The sequence below is a fragment of the Octopus bimaculoides genome, chromosome 6 (genome assembly GCF_001194135.2).
Source record: "Octopus bimaculoides isolate UCB-OBI-ISO-001 chromosome 6, ASM119413v2, whole genome shotgun sequence".
NCBI classification, from domain to species: domain Eukaryota; kingdom Metazoa; phylum Mollusca; class Cephalopoda; order Octopoda; family Octopodidae; genus Octopus; species Octopus bimaculoides.
In genome coordinates this window covers 72,950,003-72,956,286 of record NC_068986.1, presented here as the reverse complement: position 1 = coordinate 72,956,286, position 6,284 = coordinate 72,950,003, and the positions used below count along the sequence as shown (strand labels likewise).

At 33.2% G+C, this 6,284-nt stretch overlaps 1 protein-coding gene across 2 annotated transcripts in view; it reads right to left on the bottom strand.

Moving 5' to 3' along the window:
• LOC106873631 (uncharacterized) overlaps positions 1 to 6,284 on the bottom strand; it is a 26,204-nt gene that overhangs the window by 11,789 nt on the left and 8,131 nt on the right. Inside the window, exon 1 of one of the 2 annotated variants that reach the window (XM_014921082.2) lies at positions 5,546 to 6,039. The exons of the other annotated variant lie outside the window; for it this stretch is intronic. The gene's annotated coding sequence lies outside the window, so the exon portion shown is untranslated. Of the gene's footprint in view, positions 1 to 5,545; positions 6,040 to 6,284 lie in introns of those variants that run through there. 2 annotated transcript variants of the gene reach the window in all.

Genomic DNA, 6,284 nt, shown 5'->3' with positions numbered 1-6,284 from the left:
TATATATATATATATATATATGTATATATATACATAATCTTGTTGCTGATCCCTTAATTATGTTTATAAATGTATAAGAACTTTTAAATAAGTTCTTCACCGATAATGGTGTTTACATACTGAAGGGCTTGGTAAAAATTATTAATTATTAATTTATTAACAAATTGATAATCCTTTACCCTTTTATTTGTAATAATTATAATCTTTATATATACATATAAAGGTTTCAAATAATTTTTTCTTAAAACCAAATGAATGTAAGTTCAAAAATGTTAAAATTACAGTTTGATGGTTAGTACTAACCTGATATTTCAATATTTCAGGGTTCGGATTCCTTCTTCAGGAAATTTACAGAGAAAAATTGTTTATAGCTGAATTCTCTGAGAGTACAGGTCAGTCATTGACCTGTAATTATTTTCTTTTAACTCGTATAGCTTGGACTTTAAAAAATATTTAATATATATAGATAAAATTCTTTGTCTGTCTGTCTGTTCCCAATGCATTCTCAAATGGCTAAACCAAATCAAATCAAATTTTACATAGTAATAGTATCAGACCCCGTAAGTGTCAACATGTAATTTTTTTTCATTGGGATTAAAACAATACAACATTGGCACTGGTTCAGTATTACATGTCAAAACTGAAAGAATAACATCTGTATTGTAATATGATATAATATTGTTTCACTTTTAATTCTAATGTGATAAGACTATAATATTGTTTCACTTTTAATTCTAATGTGATAAGACTATAATATTGTTTCACTTTTAATTCTAATTATATCTTAATGTGAACAACATTACACATCAGCAACTTTCTGTCTTTACAGCCACAACAGCAAAATGATGTGTCAGTGTATGTGTGTTGACTGACATAACGAACAGCTGGACAAAAAACAATGAAGTGGAAGGTCCAAGGTATATAGAAATACACATTTACCATTCAATTACCAGTTAATAATTATCACAGCAGTTGCAAATTCACTGTCAAATTATCAGTTCATATATGTGCTTCTATTTGGTTAATTTATACTGCAAACAAAAATAAGGACATACTACATACATACAACTGCTTACAATAATAGAGATTACTGCCTTGTAAAGAATGGAGGATATATCAACTACCTATCCTAGGGGACACAGATTTATCTCTACATGTGCACTCAGGACTAGTTTAAGGCATTTGTTAAAATGTTCATAATTTTTGGTTTACAATATTGAAAAAAATATGCCACCAAAGAAAAGATGTAATCACTCTGGAAACAAGAATAAGGCAAGGAGGACTGTAGAAAACTGAAGGCAAGAGTCTCAATACAGAAAGATGAGACTTTCTCAAGATCAGCAAATACTTGCTGCAGCACATCAACTGGAGTCTCAAGAGAGAAGGGAGATGAAATTTTACCAAGATCAGCAAAGGAATGCTGCAGCATGTCAGATAGACTCTCAATACAGAAGGGAGATGAGACTTTCTCAAGATCAGCAAACGCATGCTGCAGCACTTAATGATGAATCATTAAAACAATGTTTTAATGTGACGTTTTAATGATTAGAGAGCAGTCCAATAGAAAAGCTCTCAGAAACAGTTGTGAAGTACAAATTTGTTCTTCACAACTCCTGGAGCTGCTTTCAGATATGATCCATCCCATTCTTATAAAAATGATAATTTTGTCCAAATTGGTGTGCTAAACTAAAATTGTCATTTGTGCAAAGCTTTAAAATTTCCAAATGAAACTAATGGCATGCGCTGCTCAGGCAGTAAGGTAAGATTATCAGCACTACCAGTTCCTCCTCAACCTCTTATAGATCTTCTGGAAGGCACTTCCATCCAGTCTTAAAGGATTTTGTAAACAATATCAGACAATACAACTCTACATTTCAAATGACATCGTTTGGTGCATGGATTTATGCCAACATTGAAAGTTCTAGGGGAAGTCTATCACCTCATTGGTTCCCTGTTACCCACAAATGAACAACCACAGTTGCTCCAAATTTTCTTTATGAGTGATGTAGGACAACAAACCCGAAGGAGGTGTCAAAACTTCAGATGATGGGTCATGTTAAACGCAGCGCCAACTGCTGCAATGGAGAATATATCCACTGACAGCTTTTCAGTGCATTCAAAAATCACATACCCCCACCACACACACACCAATTTTCCGTGACTGGTTAAAGCCTGGAATACTCCAAACAGACGAATGACAAATCACTTAGTTGAATTAGCCCATCATTTACTCCACAAATGTTTTGTCATCAATGCTGTACTTTCCTGTATCACCTGTTTCTAATCCCAAGTGATGCCAGGCATCTCTGCTTGTACATATATATATATATATATATATACATACATATCCATGCATGCATGCATATCTACATATACACAAGATGACAATCTCATAGTGCTTCTGTTTATTTTGTCCCTATCACACTGTTATTTCTTTCATGAAAGATAGTTATGTCTTAGGTTGCATAACTGTAAAAAAACACTTGTATCACTCATAAATAGTTTGTTGACAATCTAAAGATCTTTATTTGAAATATTTACAAAACTGAAACATAGCTAGATTTAACACTTTCATAATACTTTCCACTGATACAAAGATGTAGTTTGAACAAAAGAAATGTTCAAATTTAAAAAGTGAATGTGGAAAGACTATTTCCTTAAACCAAAATCTTTGCATGAATGGTGCAATCGATACCCAGATATTGATGACAATATATCATTCAAAAGTATTATGAACAAGGACAGAGTAACCAAAGAATGATAAACTAGACTAAAGATATGGCAGTCGCTTTCCGCCTGTACTGATACCAACTTTTGAATATGCAATTGACCTATACAGAAAATCTAACCCACAGACATTAAAATATGCAAATCTTGACATAAACTGCAAATTTCCATAGAAACAGTGATATGGACAGATTCTATCACAGAAGAAAAGAGGGAAGAAGAAACTTAAGTGTACAGACTGCCTCCAAGTGCTGTATGAAATAACTCAGACAGTATCTGCTAAACAATAGCAGCAAAAACAAATACACCAGCCAAGCGTTTGAAAATGAAATGAATAACATCCTGTGGTAGTGAATTCCTCAGGAAATACTTCCTGATAACTTCTCATTGAAATCCAAAAGTGCAAGGCTATCATGTCTCAGAGAAGACCTGGAAGGGAATCACTCAACATAAAAGGTTATGCACATACATGTTTCCTGTAACCTAGAAGAGGACGATAATATTAATATGGAGTAAGGCAACAAGCTGGCAGAATTGTTAATACACCAGGTGAAATGCTGAGTTCAAATTCTGCCAAGATTGACTTTACCATTCTTCCTTTCAGGGTTGATAAAATAAGAACCAGTTGAGTACAGAGGTTGATGTAATTGACTTACCCCTACCAGCAAATTGCTGGCCTTGTGCCAAAATTTGAAATCAATATTGATGTGGAGTATAGCCTCTCATGGAGTTGTGACTGTTACATCATGTTACATCTTGAAAGCTATGGTTTTGCAAGCCAAAAGCAGGAGATAGCTACAAAATATCTCATGAATAAACAGGACAGAAAAGTCCTTAAACTCCCATGACAGGATCTATATAAAATGGATGGAGGTGGAGGAAGATGCATAATAAGATCAGGCCTTTGAATGCTGCATCATATCACTTAGGCAACATTATTGAGCAGTAAAGAAAGGAGACAACCAGAGCACTTGGCCAATAATGCTGCACGCTTTGAGACTCCACGATCCTCACTCTAAATGAAAAACTCTTGAATAGGTACTCTGTTCCATATGAACTAAGGCTGGCTGAGCTGACCTACTTAAACAGAGGCTTGGAGGAGAAATACTCACCATGCCAACAATAAGTTATGTGAGGGTATATATCATTCAAGTTAGAGAATGCCAACAAGATTACCAGGAATAGTAGCCTCTCCTGGACCTGTGACAAGTACATCACATCTCACCTAGAAAGCTATGCTTTTCCTATACAAGACCAGGAGATAAATAATTGATCAACAAGAGAGATAAGCATGTTCCTCTAGACTCCACCACCACACTGAGATAGTAAGGGTCATGCCTTACTAGTGTGGAGAATATCACCTACATCAACAGCAGTTGTCCAAAAATGTCTGCAAAGTACTACCTTCACATGAGACGTCAGATTGTCGTTAAGACCATCTGTAATGCTATACACAGGAAGGATAGTCCTGACAACTGTTATAAAGCACACAAGAACCAGAAAGTATTCACAACTTTAAAAATAAAGAATACTGATAGAACATTCCAATTAAAACAACAACTTGGTGTAAGCTCAACAGGCCAGATATTGTTGAAAAGGAACTGTCATGCACCATTGTAAAGTTCAGTTGCCCAATAGATGCAAATCTCTCACTAAAAATTAGAGAAAAGAACATCTATGAATAAATCATAAGAAACCTACAGCTTTTATATCCAGGCTATAAATTTTCATTTGTTACTATTATCATAAGTACATTGAGTTATGTAACAAGAGATCTGCATAAAACCTGGAAATGATGGGTTCTCCAAAAAGAACAAAGCAGACTGATTTACATTCTCTACATACAATCGATTAGAGAGACAGCAAAAATTTGTAAAACATTTCAGGGATTTTCCATTTGAGGTTCCTAGTTAAATACATACCCTTAATCACATATACATATGGAATATACATGCACTCACAAACTTGCGTACGTACATGACACGCACATTCACAACATGAGTGTAAGCTTATCTGCATGCTCTACACACACACGTGGACAATCACACGCATATATGTACACACCAACGAATTCAGATAAACTACAAATCCCAAGAGCTGTCTTGATTTGAACAAAAGAGCCACTTTGCTAGTGACCGGCTCGAATTCTGTAATGTAAGTCAAAAAAAAAAAAATCTCAAAGCAACATACATAATCACACATATAAATGGAAAGACACACACACACTTACATTCGACCTTCATATGTTTTATTTAAAAAAAAGATTTTTTTACTCTGACTTCGAAAAACAAATTGAACATAACTTTGTAAAATGTTATCTCTCGAACTGGCTTGAAATTTGGGATTATGGAGTTTAGTTTATTTTGCTGAAAATGTTCAAAGAACATTTTTCAATAGCTTGTTAAAAGTTTGCACTGCAAAAAGTTGCTAAGAGAGCAACAGAAATGATCATAAAGAAATACACTAAAAATTTTTTTTAAATAAATAAACATTAATCTTATTTGCCTTTTGTCATTGAGATTTTCATGAAAACAAAAAATACACAGAAAAATTACTATAAAACACGTTCTTTTATATTAATAACTATATATTAAGTATAATTCTAGTATGTGTGTGTGTGTATATATATATATATATATATATATATATATATAAATATATGGTAAATATATGTATGTATATCTTTATATATAACACTAAAACGATTTTTAAAAATGATACAAAAAATGATATTTAAAAAAATGATACAAAAAAATGGCCAGATTTCTACGATAAAAATTAAGTTAAACGAACTAGTCGAGGAGAATGAAGCTCCAACCTTTATAATCAGAATGAAGTAAAAGATATCTCGGTTTGGTGGAATCCAAAATTCCAGAACCGTGGAATCAGGTCGACAGGAATATACAGCTTTGGTTATAACTCCTTTATTCTTCTATTCAGTTACTTTTGTTACACTGGCAGGGAAAAACAGTTATTCCGTTGTAAGAAGACTAGGATAGCATGAACGAATCGCTTCTACTTGAAATTCACAATCGGCAGTAAGGAGTGGTAGTGGTAGAAGTATGTCTCATAGAGGTGGTTGCACTAACAGGCGGCAGTAGTATCAGTATGAATAACAATATTTTGAATGGATGTCGCTGTCGTTTTCTAACATTTTTCTGACTTTTTAAAATAAGAAATTGGGACATTTGATTGAAATTACAAAATATGCTTAGAAAATGCAAAAAAATCAAATCCTGATGAAATAATAAGTAATTTTTAATATAATTCGGTCGTGTTAATTTCCCATCTGATGACATGTTTGAATATACGAACGTTGCGTATCGATGGAAGCTTTGTAATAATATATCAGAATAAGAGAATAAGCAACACAAGGAATATTTAATCCTAAATTCTTGATTTTCCTGCAGAATATTGTGTTAGTTTTTGCATCTTGTAACTTTAATTTCAGATGCACCAGATTGCCAATTTTTTGTAGACATAAAAACTACATTAATTGCCAGATTAATGGTTTTTTTTTAAATTTTATTTTTTTAGGCAATTGGAAGTTTATATAT